This window comes from Narcine bancroftii, chromosome 4 (genome assembly GCF_036971445.1).
Source record: "Narcine bancroftii isolate sNarBan1 chromosome 4, sNarBan1.hap1, whole genome shotgun sequence".
NCBI lineage: Eukaryota > Metazoa > Chordata > Chondrichthyes > Torpediniformes > Narcinidae > Narcine > Narcine bancroftii.
Genome location: NC_091472.1, coordinates 259,317,875 through 259,340,730, shown reverse-complemented (window position 1 = coordinate 259,340,730; position 22,856 = coordinate 259,317,875). Strand labels below are relative to the sequence as shown.

At 39.3% G+C, this 22,856-nt stretch overlaps 1 protein-coding gene and 1 long non-coding RNA gene across 2 annotated transcripts in view; one reads left to right on the top strand and one right to left on the bottom strand.

Moving 5' to 3' along the window:
- Positions 1-22,856, top strand: part of LOC138762456 (contactin-associated protein-like 5) — a 762,501-nt gene that overhangs the window by 263,141 nt on the left and 476,504 nt on the right. The gene's annotated exons all lie outside the window — the stretch shown is intronic.
- Positions 20,838-21,653, bottom strand: LOC138761903 (uncharacterized). The gene is made up of 2 exons (XR_011356594.1): positions 21,520-21,653; positions 20,838-21,187 (listed from the first exon to the last, which is right to left on the bottom strand). It is a non-coding gene; the product is annotated as an uncharacterized lncRNA (long non-coding RNA).

Sequence of the window (22,856 nt, the reverse complement as noted above, 5' to 3'; positions counted from 1 at the left end):
TACAGGAGTATCAGAGCCAGCACTGCCAGGCTGAGGAACAGCTTCTTCTTACAAGCAGTGAGAATATTGAACAATTAAATGAGCTGCTCACACTAACTATCCAAGACTCTCATTTGTACAAAACAATATTTATTTATTTATTTGTATAGATTAAAAACTTGTCCTGCAAATGTATTGTTTGTCTGTATGTGTTTTATGTCTGGTTGTGCTTCTGTATGTTTTGCATCGAGGACCAGAAAATGCTTTTTAGTCAGGTTGAACTTATACAATCAAATGACAATAAACTTGATGAATCAGTGGGTGCAGTGGGTGAGTTATTTTTCATATCAAAGGCTTTGCATCTAGTGGTGTCTTAAAGGGATCAGTGCTGGGTCAAAAGATGCTTCCCATCTATCTCAATGACATAGATGTTTGTATGTCAAAATAGTTAGTGTTTGTAAGTTTACAGATGACTCCATAATTTGTGGTATAGTGAACAATGAAGAAACTTGAAAAAATGCATTGATAGGTTAAACCATGGCAAGACTTGCGCAGTAAATAGTCAGGCCCTGGAGAATGGTGTGAAGCAACGATATCTAGGGTACATAGTTCCATGAACACAGTTTGACTAGGGTAGTGACTAAAGCATTTCACATGCTTATTTTGAATCATTCATGGAGTTGGGATGTCATTTTACAACTTTTCAAGTCATTGATAACATCACACTTGGAATATTATTCTCAGTTCGAGTAGATGAGACGTTATTAAGAATGGAAAGGGTGCAGGAAAAGATTTATGAGGATGTTAACAGGACTGGACAGGTTGGATTGAGACTTTTCTCCCTGGAGCACAGGAAACTGACTGGTGACCTTATCAAGGTATATAATATTGTGAAGGGAATAGAATCTGTAAATAATCATGGTCTTGCTCCATGAAGGGGAGTGGGGGGGGGGGGTGCTGTCCTAAAATTAGAGGACATAGAATTCAGGTAAGGGGGGAAGATTCAGAAGGGACTTGAGTGGTGCTTTCTCCACACAGAGCTATGTGAAAGAAGCTATCAGAGGAAGTGGTAGAGGTGGGTACATTTGAAATGTTTAAAAAACATTTAGACAGTACATGGATAGGAAAGGTTCAGAGTGACATGGGCAAAGCATGGGCAAGTGAGACTAACCTAGGTATAAACCTTGAATAATGTGGACAAGTCAGGTCTGCTTCCATGCTGTGAAAACTTTTGACATGATGGTTCATTCAAGTTGATCCATCATCTGATTATACAAGTACAACCCAACAAAAAACACTGCAAACACATATACAGACATAACACACATAAAGACAAATGATACATATGCACTGTTCATATATACAAATATTTTAAAAAAATAAATATTATTGTTAAATAAATAGCTGAGTCACAGAGAGTTTGTGCAAGAATTCATTTGTCATTCCGCATTCTCTCTGTCTGTTGGAAGAAGCTGTTTTTCAGCCTGGTGATGTTGAAATTAATACTTATGTAACTCTTTCCCAATGGAAGTAGCTGAAAGAAACTTCATGTGGAATTGAATGAGTCCTGACTGATTTAATGAGCCCTCTTTAAACAGCGATCCCAGTAGATCACATCGAATGGCAGAGGGAGACTCCAGTGATCCTCTCTGTACCCATATGACTCTGCAGATTGACCTCTGATCTGATGCTCTACAGTAATCATTCCACACTGTGAAGCAGATGACATGATGCTCTCATTAGAGCCGCTGAAGAAAGATGATCACTAAAACAAGTGACCAAATGCCAATGCCAGGAGAACCTCTATACTGTAACATTCCAGTCCAAAGAATAGCCAGCATCCATTATACTTTGGATTCTGCAGTATTTGCTACTCTCCCATGGATAAATGACCATTACCATAATGAAAGTGTGTTCATTGTCATGCACACAAGTACAAGACACACGAGACTGAAATTTTTACTTGCTCCAGCCAAGCGGGTACTTGGTAAAAAAAATTAGTATACATTAAATTACTCTATGAAATAAATAATAAATTTTCATAATTACAGTAATGCAAGAAAAATGTGGTGGTAGTACAGACTGATCTTTAGTGGTGCCGGAATAGTTTATGACGAGAGTAGTCTGGGGAGGTTCAAGAGACTGATAGCTATTGGGGAAAAAATGCCCATGGGCCTGGAGGTGCTGGACTTCTAGCTTCTATACCTGAAGGGAGCAGCATGAAGAGATTGTGACATGGGTGGTGGGGTCTTTTATTATGTTGACTACTTTCTTGAGGCACCGCCTCACATCAATGTCTTCCATGGATGGAAGGTCAGGGTCTATGATGGACTTGGCTTCCTTACACAGCTCTGTGCATTTCAGGGCATTGAATTTACTATAGCAAAACATGATACAACCAGTCATTATACTGCAGAAAGTGTCGTGAGGGGTTGAAATTTGATGGAGTATTTGACTACTTGCCATATCTCTTCATACTTCTCAAAAAGTAAAAGCCTTGCTCATTGTTGTCTCAGTGTGCTGACGGAGAGGCCCTCCGATACATGGACATTTTTGACCAGTCTTTGAGGCCCTTTGATCCTTGATAACATTCACCCGTGATCCTGCAACAAACTCAATGCTCTAATTTTTCCTCCTTGTGGGCCCCTCAATAGTTTCTTTCTCCCAATGAGAACAGAGATGGGGAGGAATTTCTTGAGCCAGAGATTGGTAAATCTGTGGAATTTGTTGCCACAGGCAATTGTGGAGGCCAAGTCATTGGATGTATTTAAGGGAGAGATTGATAGGTTTAGTCAAGGCATAAAAAGTTATGGGGAGAAAGATGAGCTGTGGGGGTGAGTGGGAAAATGGATCAGCTTACGGTTGAATGGCGAAGTAGTCTAGATGGACGGAATAGCCTATATATGCTCCCTCATCTTATGGACTTGCGGTCTTATGGTATATAAAGTTTCTGCAGATACTCCAGTTTCATCCCTCGTCCCAAAGATCTGTGTGTTGGTAGGTTAATTGGCTGCCATAAATTGCCCCAAGAATGTAGATGAGTGGGGGAAGCTGGAGACAGATGAAAATGTGAGAATACATTAGGATTAATGCTGGTTTGGTGAAGAAGTGAATGGTTGGCAAATATGTTTCTACAAATCTATGATTCTAGTCAGTCAGATCCTTGGCAAATCCTTGAAGATGGCTCCAGATTAATCAGTGCCTTTCTAAATGAAGGTTTTTGTGAATGTATCTTGGTTCGTCCATGCAACAAAGCATGTCACTGTATTTTAGATAGGCTTTAAAATATCATAAATGTAAACAGTTAAAAAATGACTAGATTTTCAAGTTATTCTATTAAATTAATCATTAAAGGGTTAAAGTTAATTAGGAAAGAACCAGATGTTTGTGCTACGTGGTTTTCACCAGCCATACATATTTTTCCATCTTGATGAAGCTTGTCTTTGCTTATCTAGCACAATTCCACCCAATTTAAAAGCTTGTACATTGCTTTGTCCTCCAAAACTTATCAAATACGCATTGTTAAGACAGACAGACTTCTTGATGAAAGGATACATCTTAACAAGACAAACTTTCTGGAAGGTTCGTTAGGTTCGTCCCAATTTATTGTCTCAAGCATATATTAATTTGCCCTCATTATTAACATGCAATCAACTTTGCTTATTTTAAAAATTCCTATTATGATAAATCAATTTTATGCCATTCCCAATTTTGCTATGTTTAATTCAAATTGTTGGCAAAATCAATTTCTTCAGTAGGAACAGATGTCACCGTGTCACTGCAAGACTGCATTTCATTCTATTAATTGAAGCTTACTAACTGCATACCTTACCTGTCGATTTTAATGAGGATTCCTGGACATTCTGCAGCTCTGTTCTCACAGCAGCAGCAGGGTCCAGGATTATCGAGCTGCCATAACTAGCTGATTTGCAAGAAACACTGAAAATTGAAGTTCAGTTCTATTCTTCCAACACATTTCAGAATCAGTATCAAAAATTTTTTGACTTGAACATCTGTCACAAGAAATAAACAATTTAAAAAAAAATAAATTTGAGAAAAAGCGAGGCAGTGTCTATGGTTCATTGTCCATTCTGATGGCTGAGAGGGAGAAGCTGTTTTTGTAGCAATGGGTGTTCGTCTTCCAGCTCCTCTACCTGATGTTAGCAGTGAGAAGAGGGCATGGCCTGGGTGGCGAGGGTCCTTGAGGATGGAGGCTGCTTTCTTGAGACACAGCCTCTTGTTCTTTATGGAGTGAAAACCTGTGATGGCGCAGGGCCTAGTTCACAACCCTTCGTGTCCTTTTACTGTCCATTTGCAGGCAGTGATGCAACCAGTCAAAAGGCTCTCCATGGTGCACCTGCAGAAATTCGCAAGTCTTTGGTGACAAACTCCTCAAGTCAAGTCACCTTTATTTGTCGTTCATACAATGTATCACAGTAAAGATAAGATAGTGTTTCTCTCGGACCACGGAGCATTTTTACATAAATACGTTATGTTTCAAAATCCTAATGAAGCATAGCCACTGCCATGCCTTCTTCATGATTGCATCAATATGGAGGCCCCAGGATAAGACTTCGGAGATGTTGACATGCAGGAATTTGAAGTTCTTAACCCTTTCCACTGCTGACCCCATGATGATGATTAGTTTGAATTTTCCTGGTTTCCCCAAGCTGAAGTCCACAATCAGCTGCTTGTTTTAGCTAATGTTGAATCCAAGGATGTTATGATACACTCAACCAGCTGATCCTTCTCCCTTCTGTATGCTTTCTCATTGCCGTCAGTGATTCTGCAGACAAATTTGTAGATGGCTTTTGAATGTGCCAAGTCACACACTCATGGTACAGAGAGATTAGAGCAAATTCAGGTCAAGATTAATTTTACAAATTAATTCAAGGCTGAACAGAATCTTTACTTGCAGTTTACCTGCTAACCTTCAGAGGTGAAGTGAGGGCAATTGCCTTTGACATCAAGACAACATTTGATCAAGTGTCTTGAGTGTTGGTAACATATTATCTTGCAATGTATGATATGAAGCAATTTCACATAGCTTTCTGCCATGCTCTTTCATAATTTTACTTTTATTTTTGTAATTCTTCCAGTCCAACAATCTCTTGTCTGTTCCAGGTGGTTGCACTGTTTATTGTCACTCAGAAATATTTCATTGTTGTAAAACATCCTTGCACTAGGAAGGTAATATTTAACTTGCCTTCTTTGCTGCTTGCCTCACCTACATACTTGCTTTGAATGACTAGTGTTGAAAGCACACCCTTATCTCCGTATGTCTCAAAAGTCCATGTGAATAATATGCCCATTTTCTGTTTTTCCTGCCTGAGTGGAGAACTTTGTGTTTATTATCATTAAACTACATCTGCCCTGTTTTTACCCAGTCGCTCAGTATAACTTGCTTTGAAGCTTTATCGTCACCACACCACAATCCCACTCATTTGAATTACTGCATTCTGTTGCAGCATCGAATGCGCAGCTGAGTCCCAAAGGCTAAGTTCAGTGTCACCCTAATGATTAGAGCTTGACATCTCAAAAAAAGTTATACCATTCAATATTTCCATTTTGTTAATCAATACCCAATTCAAACTAATATATTACTTCGAACCCATACACTTTAGTTTTGCATATTAATCTTTCACATGGTATCTTCCCAACAGATTTCAGAAAATCTATGCTTGCTGCAAGCCCTGCTTTTCCCTCATCTATTTTACCAGTTAAATCCTCAAAACAATTGTACTAGGTTTATATGAGGAACTGAGTTAAACAGATTGGGTTTTTATACCCTTGAGTGTAGAAGATCAAGCGGAGATTCGCAAAATTATGATGGGTAAGGATAGAGTAAATGTAGGTAGGCTTTTTTCACTGAGGGGAGGTGAGATACAAACCAGAAGGCATGGGTTAAGGGTGAAAGGGGAGAAGTTTAGTGGGAATATGAGGGGGAATTTCTTCACACAGAGAGTTGGTGGGAGTGTGGAACAACCTCCCATCTGAAATGGTGACTGCAGGATCAATTTTAATATTTAATAAAAATCTGGACTGGTCAATGGATGAGAGGGATATGGAGGGATATGAACTTGGTGCAGGTCAGTGGGACCATGCAGAATAATTTTTGGCACAGACTAGAAGGGCCAAAGGGCCTGTTTTCTGTGCTATAATGTTCTAAGGTTCTAATTGAAAGCGAAATTAATCCATGATGACTTTGTCCAATTCCATTCATATTTATGTTATTTTGTAAACTTTGTAACAACCTCAACTAGACTAAATTAACTGGGCATAGAATAAAGAGGAGAAAGTCATCCTTCAATTGTATAAGTTACACCCTGGGAGTGGTGATACAAATAGGCAGGGTGATGACGAAGGCATTTGGCTTCCTTGCCTTCATCAGTCTGGACACAGAGTACAGGAGTTGAAACATCATACATTATACAACTGTACATGAAGGATTGTGTGCAGTCTTAGATAGCAAGCTATTTGCCAGGGCAAATTAGATGAGCTCAATTAGGCAACTTGGCCACCATGGATGAGTTGGGATACATGCCCTTTTTCTGTGGTGTCTACCTCTATGACTCTGTGTCTCTTTGCTGCTCTGATATATGTAGTGCAATCAGCCTGAGTCCAGGGCTCAGATGTACCAAAGTCTCTGGAACCATTAGAAGTAATACAGAGTGTGGGAGATGTGTTGTAAAAACATCTTTGTGCTGTAAAAACCATGCTTGGATGGACACTTAATAGATCTCTTGGAGGGAAAAGTTATAATGCTCAGAACCAGTCAGGGACAAGTGTCAACAGGATATTGGTTGTGAAATTTGACGAGCTGTGAGAACAACAGTTCAGATTTGACCTTCCTAACTGCCTCAGCTATGACGAAGAACCTTCAAAAGAAAACAAGCATTTCTTGGACTTAGTCTCAAAATCTGGCAAGCTAGTGGAGGTCCATTGATGCATTGAATTTGGAAAGCATTATGTAATTGGAGGAAGTGCTAAGAACCTCATCTCAAAGTGGAAGAAATTCGTACCACAGGAAGTAGAAAGATCCACCAATACATTAGAAGAGAACGAATTTACTTATAATTTTCTTTTTTTTTCTTTGGCTTGGCTTCGCGAACGAAGATTTATGGAGGGGTATGTCCACGTCTGCTGCAGGCTCGTTGGTGACTGACAAGTCCGATGCGGGACAGGCAGGCACGGTTGCAGCGGTTACAAGGGAAAATTGGTTCGTTGGGATTGGGTGTTGGGTTTTTCCTTCTTTGTCTTTTGTCAGTGAGGTGCGCTCTGCGCTCTTCTTCAAAGAGGTTGCTGCCCGCCGAACTGTGAGGCACCAATATGCACAGTTGGAGGCGATATCAGCCCACTGGCGGTGGTCAATGTGGCAGGAACCAAGAGATTTCTTTAAGCAGTCCTTGTACCTCTTCTTTGGTGCACCTCTGTCTCAGTGGCCAGTGGAGAACTCGCCATAGAACACGATCTTGGGAAGGCGATGGTCCTCCATTCTGGAGACGTGACCCACACAGTGCATTTGGGTCTTCAGCAGCATGGATTTGATGCTTGCGGACTCTGCCAGCTCGAGTACTTTGATGTTCCTATGAATGTTGAGGATGGAGAGGAGACAGCGCTGATGGAAACGTTCTAGGAGCCGTAGGTGATGCCGGTAGAGGACCCATGATTCAGAGCCGAACAGGAGCGTGGGTATGACAACGGCTCTGTATAATAAAGGAGTCTTAAAAGGGTGACACAGGGAACTTTCTCCAGAAAATTATAGACGAACACTTCGAGCCATATCTGAAGAAGAGGAGGCAGATCCATGAAAAAATTATGAAAATTGAGCTGACAAAAATAAATCCAGAACATCTTAACCAGTGTTGAAGGAATGTCAGTTATTGACAGAAGTGGATGAAAATGAAGCATCAGTGGATGATGCAAATACTGCATGTGGTTATTCCTGTGAAGATGAATCTGAGGCAAGACGAAAACAAATGACTGAGAACAAATCTGAAAGTAGCTTCTGTAGCCCAGAGTTACAGAAGACAAAGTCAATGGAAAAAAAGTCTTGCAACATGCTGAAAAACAAGTGAACAGAGAAAATTCCACTGATAGAATAAAGGACCATGTGACTGACATTTTGGTGTAACTGCTTTGGAGAACCAAATGTTGAAAATGGACTTGGAAGATTTGGATAATCACAAAGTGAACAGAAAGATTTTAACTTTGCACTTGGAAACAAAACTGGATTTAAAAAGGATGAGAATGAATCCAATGATTGTTCAATTTGGAAAGTGACCAAGAGAAAGGTCTGGAGAGCAGTTGGCAAGAATAGAGATTTAATAGATAGAATTCACAAAGCCCAAAAGCAGAAAAAAATAAATAACTGGTGAAGAAATTAATCCAGTTATTGAGGAAAGGGATCCAGTCTTATCAACATGCATACAGTCGGAGGAGGAGATTCACCTTTTGAAAGAGAACAAGTCATTGGTTAATAACACAAGACAGCTGACTACAGAAAAAAAATCAAGAATATACCTTGAAGGCCCGACTAATAACGATGCAGAAATAATTCCGCAATGTAAGAAACAAGATGAAGGAATTCTGGCACTTCAAGTTTACTTCTGCAGAACTGAAACCAGAGTTGCCAGTGCATCACGTGACCCTTTCACAACATGTCAATTTAGTAACTTCTCTGAAAATAACAGGAGAATTACTTTCCCATTGAAAAAAACTGGATGCAGAGAGATACTCTAATAAAAGGCTTCAAGATAAATTGTCGGAAAATGAGACTAAATTGAAATTTGCAAATTTGGATCTGGAGTTGCAGGAAAAAGTGGCTGAAAAGACTGCAGTTCTAGTTGATGAGCTCTGTAGGAGCCATAAGTGGATTCTGGCTGCCTCTTTACAGGAGGATTCTACAAATGCTGTGACTGTTGATAAGTCTGAGGAACCAATGTTGTTTGAATCTTATCTTATCTATGACCAACCACAGAAAGAAAAGAAGATGAGCAAACCTGTTGCTGCGAAGGTTAAAGAGACATGTCCATTAAAATCAAGAAAATCAGATAAATCTCTTTCAAAATCTGGTTCTAAGACCTCAAACTCTTCATATGAGAGGCAGAATGCTGAAGAAAAGACAAGTGCCAAATGATATGCTGAAGATGGATCTCATGTTAAATCAAAAGGCATGATAATGGATGTGGTACCAGCCTTACTAGCTATTCAATTGTCACATCCAGCCTCACTTCAGACCCCTCCCTTTCATGGATTTTGCACCATTATCACCACCCAAAGGGAAAACTGTGTCTAATTTGTTTGAGGAAGATCTGGGGTTTACTGGATGCCGTTTTAACTCAAAGATACAAGTGAACTCTGGACTGAAGTTTGTTTATCTTCCAAAGATGATATTGTTATTTGAGTTCTTCAAAATAATGTGGACTCTATTCACGAGCTTGGAAGAGTGATGCAAGACAGAAAATCCACTCCTGTTAAATACCCTTTGAAAGATGTTGTGGTTATTCACTGGGATTCAGAAGCACTGAAAGAAATAAATCCCTGGAAAAATGTCCATCAGCTGACCTTATCCACAGATAATGACAAGAGTGGTATTTGGCTTAGGATAGAACCAGATCGTATGGTGTTGGAAAAGATCCAGGAAGGACCATTTAAGTTTGTTACTGCAGCTCTCAAGGGACTTCTGAGTTTCCTGTTGAAGGAGTTCCAAAGAACAGGCAACATAATTGTGGAGGGACACAAACTTTATGAGGAAGATCTGCATCTTATATATACATCTGACGCAAGTACAAGCAAAAGTGCTCAGTGTGAAGCCCATTCTGACTTCCAAGCTTTGGTTCTTTTAGATGTCACACTTGACCAATCAATGATAGACAAAAGGTGATAAATCATATCCAAAAACTTGGAGGAAGTGCCCAGCTTGTTGCGCTCAGGTAAAGTGAATACCTTGAAAATAACAGATTTGTGTTCATGCACTGGAGAAAACTAAAGGAAGCTTACAAGCAAATGAAGACAAACACAGGAAATATCTTAAAGTAATGGAAAGTAATCAAGCTAATCTGGAACAGAATGCCAAGGCAACTAAAGAAGAATTAGAAACTGCAGCACTGGAGTTAGATGCAGTTAAAGAAGAGAACAACAGATTGCAAGAACTATATGATGGGCAGAAAATTTCAGCTGTGAATGCTGTGAAAATGAAGTGTGAGAAAAATGAATTCCATCAGACATGAATTTCCTCGACTTAATGTTTAGAAGATGTAAAGCAGAGGAACTTTGACAAATCCAATCTGACTTCATTTGTGACGTGTTTTGTACTTTGCCACTACCCAGACTACAGAGTGGTGGTATGGATCATGGCCTCTGAGAGGAATTTCATCAGGGGGTACAAAGTTTCTTTCGGGGTCCCCCTCCCTTCTTCATTAGTCATCTTGTTTTTATCCAATACAGTTTTATGCCATGAGCCTGTACGGCCAATAATGGTTTGGAAGATGAGTGAGGGGTGGAATGAAGCGCTCTGTTGATTTTCTCAATTTGAGGCCTTACGCTTCTATACTCCCTCCATGATAAATATGAATAAAAATAAATAAAATAGAAGGATCAAAGAGAAGAAAGTGCATTCATTTTGAACATCTTTGTTTATGCTACAATACAGATAAGAAGTAAGAATTCACATTGAAACATCCTTTTATATTGCAACACAGATCAGAAGATCAGAAGACATAATTATTAATAAAAAGGAAACAAAAAAAGGTAGATAAGCTTAGTGTTTAATTTAAAGAGCTTTCCTGGCCTCTTTTTTGTGAAAAGATTTGAATCACAGCATGAAAATTAATTTATAGGCAATGTTTGATTGAATACTTAGCCTGGCAAAATCCATAAGACGTTCCTGAGACATTGTAGACCTTAAATAATTCTTAATCAGCTTGAGTTTGCCAAATGACCTCTTGCAGAATCTGCTGTTGCTGGAGTTGTTAACAGTATTCTTAAGCTAACCCATACATTTTGAAATGGGTCACCAAGTCTGTTAACAAGTTCAAAAGATCTAATGGCTTTAACTGTGCATTTCCAAAATTTGCTTGATGTACTGAGGGTAAATTTTGATTCTTTTCCAAAACTGTCACCGTTAAAATCAGCAGGACCTTTATTCAAAAGTACCCACGTCCATCCCGCAGGCTCCTTCCAATCCGCACCCAACTCCTTCACTTCATCAACCCACCCCCCAAACTGCATATTCCCTGCTCACAAAGTTCAGATCCTTTTCTGAAAGCTGCACTGGTCAGGGTCTGGATGGTAGCTGAGCTGGTCGGGGTCTGGTTGGGAGCTGCACCTGCCATTGGATGGTCGGACACCGTCTGCCACCACCTGTCCCTCCCCCCCACCCGACAGCGCTCACCACGTGGTTCCTTCTGTATGAGGTCTTGCTCCCCTGGCCCTGAACTCAGAGCCTGGCTATGGTATGCCATTGGCTTCCCTCCTACCCCTTCCCACTTCTCCGAGTTCTTGCCCTCCTCCCCCTCCCTTCTATTCTGACCTCCCTTCAAAGTCCACTCTGCTGCCACACAGCCACATCACTACTCCAATCGATGATGAGTTGATGACTGAAACACTGCAGCCGCTGCCGTTCACCTCAGAAGTAGGCACCTGCGCATTTGGTACACTAACATTCTGGTCTCCATCTCCCCATGTTTGCCCGAATTTTCTCCACTGATTTTCTCAGGAGTCCCAGGCCCACTTTGAACCCTGAGTCCGGGTATGATGTTCCCCGGGCATCCCCCTCTGATAGGCATTGGAAAAAAGTCTAAGTGCTGGTAATCTCTGGCTTTATTAAAAATGAATAAAGAAGACTTGCATAATTTTCGAATGTTATGTGGTTAATAGTTATAATTGATTGTATAGTTATGTAATTATTATTAAATACATTATATCTCATTATAATAATTAGTGCCCTGTGTAAGAGCAAAAGGCTTGTTCCTTTACTGTGTTTTGGCCATGGGCATCGGTGATTCCCTGGGGTCCATGAGACTCTTCCCGTGGCCAAACAGGCATGGTTGGCTCAGCCCTGGTAGCAGCAGCTTCATCCAGGGCTAACATATCCACCAGTGTGCATGCACCATGGATTGGTTTGAGGCATACGTGCTCGACTCACCTCCAGCAGCAGGCAGTTGGAGCCAGGGCCAGCACATTCCTCAAGGAGCATGCATGTGTAGAAAAGTACATTCATTAGGTAGTCATCGAGTCCACGCTGCTGAAGATCCAGCTGCGCTGGGTGGGTCACGTCTCCAGAATGGAGGACCATCGCCTTCCCAAGATCGTGTTATATGGCGAGCTCTCCACTGGCCACCGTGACAGAGGTGCACCAAAGAAAAGGTACAAGGACTGCCTAAACAAATCTCTTGGTGCCTGCCACATTGACCACCGCCAGTGGGCTGATATCACCTCAAACCGTACATCTTGGCGCCTCACAATTTGGCGGGCAGCAACCTCCTTTGAAGAAGACCGCAGAGCCCACCTCACTGACAAAAGGCAAAGGAGGAAAAACCCAACACCCAACCCCAACCAACCAATTTTCCCCTGCAGCCGCTGCAACCGTGTCTGCCTGTCCCGCATCGGACTGGTCAGCCACAAACGAGCCTGCAGCTGACGTGGACTTTTACCCCCTCCATAGATCTTCGTCCGCGAAGCCAAGCCAAAGAAAAAAGGTGTCAGTAGCGGCTATCCAAGGAGGGTGAGCTAGGAGTCAAAATTTCCTTTTGACTGTTACACAGACCTTAAAACGTTATACATCACATGTTGTGAATAATTGGTATTTCGCTAGAACATTACTTTCTTCTACGGTAGTTTTTGCTATTGATACTGAATGTTACTGGAGATGTTAACCTTTTTATGTTTGTTAATAAAGACTGTTTAAGAAAACTTATTTCGGCTTTGTTACTTTTTATAAGAGTAGAATTAAAAGTTACCGAAACATGTCTGACTTCTGGTTAGGTGTAATATGGAGTAGACATCTTTATCACAGCTCCATACATTCAGTAAACTTTTTCTCATGTTTACTTTTCTTAAAACTTTCAAAGTAGTGTTGAATTGCATATTCTATATTTGAAATGGATACAAGAGCTGGAAAGATCGCTAAAAGTGGGAAGAAAAACTGAGAGACAAGAAACTCCACCTATTCCACTGGCAAATCCGACGACTGAGGGCTCCTCCAATGTACTTGAACAAAATAATGAATCTATTGATGCAGGATTTAAATATCCAGATGATAGGCTTTTGGTACTGGAAAAATCAATTTGTATGGGTCTGTCTTTCCATCGAAAAACAAGGTGAGCGTTTGACCTTAGCAGAATCTACTTTAAGTAAATTGAATGACTGGGTCCACCACCTAGAAGACAATAATGAGAGAGCAATTGATTTGGAAAGTTGAACCTGCACATTGGCTGAAGATACGAAAGATATTGTTGACAATGGTTGTTGGAGATTAGTTATTTCCAGAGCCACTGGAGCTTGACAGAACACGCTGTTTATTATTGCCTAAGCATAAATAGGGGAAAAAACCACATTCAATGGTTATACACCCATATCTTTATCAAACAAATGAACTGCTGATTTATGAAGCCCTTCATAAAGGTACCCTGAAATACTAAGGCAAAAAATGTAGAATAATGGAAGATTATTCTCCTGATGTTCTGAAGCAGCAGGCCATCTTCAGGGAGGTTATGTTGAAGTTCATTGGCATCGGTGGAAGCCTTCACTGCTGTTCCAAGAACGTCGCCATATATCTCTTCCCAATGGAGCAAAATTTGGTTTGGTTTGGTGGAAGATGCTTGGGAGTTCGTTTGTATCCTTCTCGATCCAACTCCTGAATGAAATTCTCTCTCTTTCTTTTTCTATTGAATGGCTAACTTGAACAGATGATTGAATTCTAATGTTAAATGTTCATTCATTTGTTTTGAAAGCTCTCACACAGAAAGAATTGTTTTTATTAGTTGATTTAATGTGAAGTGGTTGCAGGAAAAGAATTCAACCACTTTGATTGTACATACAGTTAAGTTTACTCTATCAAACTGCGATAAAAATTATTTTATATATCCTGTAACACATTTTTTTAATAACTTCATGAGAAAACTTTATTTTTTTTTGATGTTGACTGTATTTAGACTAAACATGGCTTCTTTTGGTTTGATATGAAGAGCTGTGGGGAAATGTTATTATTTTGCTTTAGAACAAGAACATCTAATAAATACTAGAAGATATTGAGCTTTTAGGATTAATTAGCACTCTTTCAGTCTTTCCATCAGCCGGGGGGGGTGGGACTTGAAAAGAACGGGGGTAGGATTATGGGTATTTTGCTTTGCGATGGTGTTTTATTGTTTAGATCTTTTTGGTTACAGCTTATGGAGTTGTACTCTATGATTTAATAAAGCCATCTGCTGGCTGGAGGTCATTATGTATGCGGCAGTATTGTAATATCTGACCAATGTCATTGCATCTTCCTAATTTTCCTCAAGATAAAAGGCACTGGCATTTTAATTCAGTACGATTATTAGATGAAGGACTTTGTTAAATTTATGGAAGAACAGATAGTTTTCTTTTTTGATAATAATCTCTTTTCGGAGTTTAGTTATAAAGAAAGACCAATAAATAAAGATGTGAGTTAATTAAATAGTTAGATCAACAATAAAGACTCATATATATATATATATATATATATATATATATATATAAACAAATTCAACATGAGACTAAATTTTATCTTCTCAGCATCTCCAGCCAAATGCCAACCTTTGAAATCTAATAGTCAATTTTACATTCATGGTGATAAATCTGGTAAATTTTTGTCCAACCAATTAAAAGGAGTTGGTGCGAAATGTCACGTTAAGATGTTCATAAAGATAATGATATTATGACTTCAGATCATTTGGAGATAAACAATACATTTAAAATATTCTATTCCAAACTATACTCTTTTGAATGTACAAATGATGGTGATTTGATGGAAAATTTCTTTGACAGATTAAATATTCCCAAAATTTCTTCAGATAGTCAAATTAGACTGGATGAATCTATTTCACAAGAGGAAATAAAGATTTCTAATTCCTTATTACAATCTGGTAAGGCCCTTGGACCCAATGTGGAATTTTTCAAATTATTTTCTCAATTGCTCACATCTTCTCTAAAGGCGGTATTTGCAGATTTGTTTAAACAGGGTAAACTTCAAAATTCATTGAATGAGACTTGCATATCTTTAATTCCAAAGAAAGGTAAAGACACAACCAAAAGTTCCTCCTATGGGCCGATCTCCTTACTGAATATTAATGCTAAAATTTAGTCAATAGAATGGAAAACATTTTACTGTCAGTTATTTCTCAAGATGAAATGGGGTTTATTAAAAACTGATATTCCTATTTTAATATACATAATTTAATGAATATTATGTGTTTTCCTTCCAGGAAAATGTCTCAGTTTATTCTTTCATTTGATGGTGAAAAAGCTTTGGATCATATAGAATGGACATATCTGTTAATGACCCTTGAAAATTTTAATTTTGGTTCAACTTCTTTACTTATGTAAAGAGGAAGAAATTGGTTAGGACCAAAATTGGGCCCTTAAAAATGGTGAAATTATTACAGGAAACTGTAATAATAAGGGAGGAGATAGCTGAAGAATTTAACAGATACTTTGCACCTATCTTCATCAAGGAGGATACAGGTTATGGTCAGAAAGGGAGGTAGAGGTCATGCAGTATCTAGGGACAGTGAAATTTCCTAAGGAAATGGGGAATCTGAAGGATATCCAGATCCAGAAGCAGTTGGTTGTCGGTAAATTGTTAGGACTGAGGGCAGTTAAGTCCCCAAGGCCTGATGTGCTGCATCCCAGGGTGCTTAGACATGTTGCTCTGGAAATTGTGGAGGCACTGGTCGACATTTTCCAAAGGACCATAGATTTGGAGGAGGTGCGTGTGGATTGGAGAGTGGCTGATGTAGTGCCATTTATTAAGAAGGGAGGGAGAGAGAAATCAGAAAATTATAGATCAATCAGCCTGACATCAATGGTGGGGAAGATATTGGAATCTATCATAAAAGGAGAGATAGCAAAACACTTAGGCAGAAATAATAGTATCAGTGCTAGTCAGCATGGATTCCTTAAAGGAAAATCATGCTTCAAACCTTCTGGAATTTTTCAAAGATGTGACAAAGAGGGTGGACTCAGGAGAACCAGTGGATGTGGTGTACTTGGACTTCCAGAAATTGATAAGGTCCCACACAGGAGGCTAGTAGGCAAAATCAAGGAGCATGGTATTGGGGGTAGGGTGATGACATGGATAGAAAATTGGTTAATAAAAAGGAAACAAAGGATTGGGATAAACGGGTCATTTTCAGGATGGCAGGACGTGATGAGTGGGGTACCACAGGGTTCGGTGTTGGGTCCTCAATTGTTTATCATTTATGTAAATGATTTGGATGAAGGAATTATTAACTACATGAGCAAATTTGCAGATGTTACTAAACTGGGTGGCAGGGTAAAGTGTGAGGAGGATGTCAGGAAAATGCAGGGGGCCTTGGACAGATTGGGGGAGTGGATGGAAGAATGGAAGATATGAGGTTATCCATTTTGGAGGCAGTAATAAGAGAGCAGAGTATTATTTAAATGTAGTCAAGCTAGGGAGTGGGGTAGTGCAAGAGGATCTGGGTTTACTCATACACCAGTCGCTAAAAGCTAGCATGCAGGTTCAGCAAGCTGTGAGGAGTGCAAATGGCATGTTGGTTTTCATAAAGAGGGGATTGGAGTATAGGAATAGAGATCCCCTCTTGCAGTTATACAGGGCCCTAGTGAGACCTCACTTGAAATATTGAGTCCAGTTCTGGTCCCCAAATTTGAGGAAGGACACTCACTATGGAGGGAGTGCAATGTAGGTTTCCGGGATGGTAGGATTGACATACACTGAAAGGTTAGAAAAACTGGGCTTATATGTGATGGAGTTTAGAAGGATGAAGGGAGACATGATTGAGGTATATAAGATTATCAAGGCGCTAGACAGGGTGAAGTCTGATGACATGTTCCCAATGTTGGGAGAGACTAGGACTAGAGGACATAGTTTAAGAATACAGGGAAGGCCCTTTAGGATGGAGATGAGGAGAAACTTTTTACACATAGAAGTGTGGATCTGTGGAATGCTTTGCCGCAGAGGGTGGTAGGGGCAGATTCACTGGATATTTTCAAAAGAGAGTTAGATAAAGCTCTTGGAGGCAGGTGTTAAGGGTTATGGGTATAAGGCAGGAAACGGATACTGAGAGAGAATGATCAGCCATGATCTTAAAGATGGCGGTGCTGGCTCGATGGGGCAATTGGCCTACTCCACCACCTATTGCCTATTGTCTTACATGGGTTAAATTATTGTGCTCACAGCCATCTGCCACAATTTCTTACAAATTTACTACAATCTCAACCTTTCGATCTGCATGCAGCACTTGTCAAGGATGCCTGTTAAGCCCTTTATTATTTTGATCTGGCAATTGAACCATTCACAATTGCATTTCGTGAGTGCAGGGACATCTTGGGGATATGGTGGAAATGGATTGAACATAAGGACTCTTTTTATGCAGACAATCCCTTACTTTACATTTCGGATGCAGTCACCTCCCTCCCCCATATGATGTCATTGCTTTCACAATTTAGCCAATTTTCAGGATATAAATTGAAAATATATAAAAGTGAACTTCTTCCATTGATATTTCCTGCAGCAGTGTGTGGTGATTCTCCATTTAAGGATGGTAAAAAAATCAGTTTACATATTTTGGTATTACAAATACAAGGAATCATAAATATCTTTTTAAGGAAACTTTATCTTGCTATGCTTAAACAAATGAAACATTCCCTGACCAAATGGTCACCTTTGTCTACTTCTTTAGTTGGCTATATAAATTATATTAAAATGAATATTTTGCCTAAATTTTTATATCTCTTTCAATCTGGCCATATCATCTTGCATACGGAAGGGTAAACATCCTCGCCTTAATAAAGTTCTTCTTCAGAGATCGAAGAGAGATGGTGGAATGGCTCTGCCTAACTTTAGATTTTACTATTGGGCTGTCAATATACGATGGCTTACATTTTGATCGTTCTCTCATAATCATTCTAACCACTCATTATGGTTATCAATAAAACTGAATTCCCCCAATTTTTTTTCTAATTTAGCGCTTCTTAGCTCTTCACTTCCATTTTCAACTGTTAATAAATAATCAAATTGTTAAATAATTTATGAGAATTTGGACACAATTTAGAAAACATTATACATTTCATAATTTTTCTCTCTCAAGCCCTATCGTATCCAATCACTTCTTTCAACCTTTTTTAACATGATGCTATTTTTCAAAGCTTTAAGGATCTGTTCATTGATGGATATTTTGCATCATTTGAACAACTTTCTACCAAATTTAACTTTCCCAAATCTCAATTTTTTAGACATTTGCAAATCTGGCATTTTCTTGAATCAGAATTATCTGATTTTCCAAGAAAGTCTGAATCAAATTTTGTTGATGAGTTTTTTTTTAGTTTAATGCCTTCTCACAAAGGTTTAATATCTATTATTTATGAACAATTGTTATGTTTAAATCAGACTTTGTTGGTTAAAATCAAATTTAAATCCTGTTTTTGATTTAACCAACAAAGTCTGATTTAAACATAACAATTTTGGATCACTTTATGATGCTTATTTTTTCAGAAATATTGGATTTGTATGTAGGTAACACCTTCTATTTCCTCTGGAGATCCTCAAGACATCTTCATTCCTACTAAACTCTTTGGAATTATTATTATAATGTGGAGAAAAAAAGAGCAGGTACTTTGCGTGCAATTCAAATTTAAATAATTATTTTTAGTCATGCAAGTTGATGAATAAACTTTGGCTAGTACAGAGTGGGTACTCCCTTGTTCCACCATAAAAGTTTCCATGGTATTTTTTTTACATGGAAAAAAAAGGCAAAAGATTCTCATCTTATTTTACGAGAGTGGCACCAAGTCTGACAACCCAGTGGTCCTTCAGGACTGGAATGAGTACTAGGTTGAATTGTGCGTGCAATTGTCTGTCACGGTATTGAAACCAAGATCTTCTGACTTAGACGAAAGAGAAGTGTCAGAATTGTATTGTTACTGAGCTTATGCTTTAATGAAATCTCCCACTCAGTGTGTTTACCTCTGTTCCTCGAGGCATCACAATTGCATTTCTTTCATTCTCCCGTGAGAGAGATGTATTTTTCCCAAACATTTCACTCTTCTCACCTCATCTTCTGGTTTCCAATTTTGGTTGTTGTCAGAAGCTCAGAAACTCTGTTGTCTTTTGACATTTAACTTTCATTTCCGAATAAAACATTCCAAATGCCATGCTCGCTGATTCTTTTGTCCACGTGTCTATTTTAATTCAGTAGAGTGACTATACAACTATTTGTTCTGCACTCCATTCTGGACATTACATCCTTTTCTTTTACATAAGAAATAGGTGCAGGAGTAGGCCATACGGCCTGTCAAGCCTGCTCCACCATTCAGTGTAATCATGGCTGATCTGATGATTGGCTCATCTCCACCTTTTCCCTATTTCCATTAGTTACCTTACTATGTAAAAATCTATCCAATCTTGGATTGCTTCAATAGACAGCAAATTCCCCTGTCTGGGAAAAGCAGTTGCTCCTCATCTCTCCTCAATCTACTACCTTGAATCTTGAGGCTACGTCCCCAAATTCTCATCTCCCCTACCAATGTCAACAACTTACATTTCTCTATCTTATCTATGCCTTTTATAAGTTTATAGTTTCTATAAGATCCTCTCTCATTATTCTAAATTCTAGCGAGTACAGCCCCAGACGATTGTATCTCTCCTCATAGGCTAACCCCTTCATCCATGGAGTCAACCTGGTGGACTTTCTCTGCACTGCCTGAGGAGGTTTTAGCCTTGCTTCTAATTGTGGTTTGGATAAAATAATGAGTCACATTCAATGACAATCAAGAAGTGATGAACTGTTCATGTCTGTATACAGCCACATAGAAGCACAAAAGGATATCTTTGCTTCAAGTATTTTTCGTTTGATGTTGGATCCAAAATCACATTCAGTGCGAAGAAAAACAAACAGCAAATTGAATATCGGCCGGGTTGCTGTTGATAGTTGGAACAATAGTGTTTGACAACAGAGTGATGTTGATAAGTTGGTAAGATTGTTGAAAAGCAACAGATGGAATTTAATCTTAAAGAATGTGAGGCAATGCCTTTCAAGAGAACTACTAAGTGTCACATTTACATAATAAATGGTGGCCTTCAGAAATTACTGTGGGAAGAAGAAATCTTGATGTACATGTTCAAACATCTCTGAAGACAGTGAGGTAGAGCAAGTTGCATATCCATCTTCATAAACCAAATAGAGTTTATGAGGAAGGAGGTTGTGATTCAACTATATAAATCATTAATTGGGTCCCAGCTGTGTGTATTTCTGGATACCATTTTATTACACAGGTGTAATTGCACGAGAGAGAATGCAAAGATGATTCACAAGCATATGGCATGGGGCAGAATGTTTTGCCAGTTTTACTCTGGCGCAGCTTCTGTAAGTTCACTTTCTAGTCAGACAGTTGGGACACCTCTGGAATAGCAGAGCCCCCTTGTTTTCACCAATGCAGTCCTGACAAGCATGAGAAAATACCACCACCAAGTCTGGAATCTGGGACTTGCACAGGGAACTACGAAGTGTTCCTGGCAACAGTGTGGTTGGTAGCTCTTAGACAATAGATGTGATCAGGCTAATGGATAATACATTGTTTCTTTTCTCCCTCAACAGCAATGACTAGTTCTGCATAGAGAGAATCTGCAGTAATCTAATAAATATGTTTATTCATGCAGTTCACAACAACAGCAAGAATGCAAGTCATACAAAACTGAGCATCAGTGTGTATACTAATGCTTCTCTGACTTACTACAAAACAATCAAATAGAAAAGGTAGTACCCAGGAATCGGAGTCTTTGCTTCTCTTAATTGTGTTGAATTCTCTGACGAGGGGTACATCACTTCAATTATGATGTATCTGCAAAGCTTTCATTGTTCCTTGCCCCCAAATTCTCCATTCTTGTACTTCTCCTTATCAACTCATTTATTCTGGTTTGATTTCATTGACCTGTGGTCACCTGGCCATATCTGTTTCACATTTTGTCGGCTTTGGCCCAAGGCTGCAAGACATAATTACATTATTTCCTTATCACCCTCGTGCGGACTGAGCACATTTATTTATTTTGGCTCTGAATCTGACCATTTTACAAATGCTGGTTGTAAGGGCAGTCTCCCAAAATGTTTGCTTCCATTTCTTCGAACACACAGCAACGAACAAAAACATTTCATTTCTCTGCTTCCACTGTCCATCACTTACTGTTTTGAATTCCTTTCTGGCCATCAAGATCAGCATGGAAACAATGGAATGTGGGTGCAATTACAACATTCAAAAAGCATTTGGAAAGGTATAGATTGGTAAGGTTTAGAAGTACATGGACCAAATAGAACTAACCCAGAATCTTAACTTGATTTGGCAAGGGTGAGCTGAGCATAGTATGACTCCATATCAATTTTCTGATTGAATAATACATGTACTGTGGCAGTGTGAGCATTGGAAGAAACACAGCCACCATGTTGAGGGTCGTTAACGACTCTTTTTATTCAAATTCAGCATGTCCCTTTAAGGGCAGCATAAGCTCAGTCACCTGGTGCATTGTGACATCATAATCGCTGCCCAGGGTGCGCGCTGGAAGGGATGCTGGAGTCAGAGAGAAACCTCTGACGATGCCATTTCCCCATGGCTGCCCCGCCACGTGGCGATACAAGCGGGGTCAGTCTGTCATGAGGATGTGCGCCGCCACAGGAGTTTATTGCAAATAAGCAGAATAAGGAAAAAAAATATATTTGGAAATTAAGACATTGAACATCTCTGTTCATGAAGATTAAACAAAACTTGCAAATCTTCCTTTCATTTTTAGGCCCTGTTTGGCCAAAGCATTAACCTCCATGAGTGTTTCATGAACATATCCCAAGTCTCCCACAAAGGTGCAAAAAGGTGAAAGAAAATCAATTTAAGGAGGGCTTTGACAGGAACTTTGGGTGTCCATGAGCTCTTTGTTTCTTTCGTATTTGGCATTTTTTTCTCGCTATCTCGAGGTCATCTAATTTGCTTCCACTCACTACCAAACCTCATTGATCATGTCAGGTATTGATTGGAGTCACTCTCCTGTGGTAAAGGGATGTGGGATTAAGTTCTAGTCCAAAGTTTTGAATAGAATATTTTAAGAGACGATGAGGTACATAGAATTGAGAAAAATGGAGAGTTATGTACTTGGGAGATTCTAGGCAATTGGAGTCAGTTATTTGGTCAATGATCTGAAGGGCTTCTACTGTGCTGTAGATTTCTGTTCTCTGTTCTATTAAAATGCATCCAGGCTGACTCTAAATATAGCACTAAAGGGGGAAAGCAGTTCTTCCCCTTTCAGATGAGATGTTAAACAATGGTCCTTGCCACTCTCTCAGGATGCTATTTCTAGAAACTTTGCTATTATTTATCCCTCAGTCACTAAAAAAATTACATCTGATCACCAACACATTACTGTTTGTAAGAGTTACCTGATTTTGACCTTTCGTAATCTGAGATACACTTCCAGTCAGGATGGTGAACAAATTAGAAAGGAATCTGGAGCTGGTGATTTCTTTTTCTCTTTTTACAAGCAAAGATTAGTGGTTTGCAGCTACAATTTCAAAATGGTAAACACTGTGACTGTGAAAGAACAGAGATAAAGCAAACAAATGGTTAGATGGGGAGCATGTTTTGCCTTGGAATAGTTTAAAAGTTTTATTTTG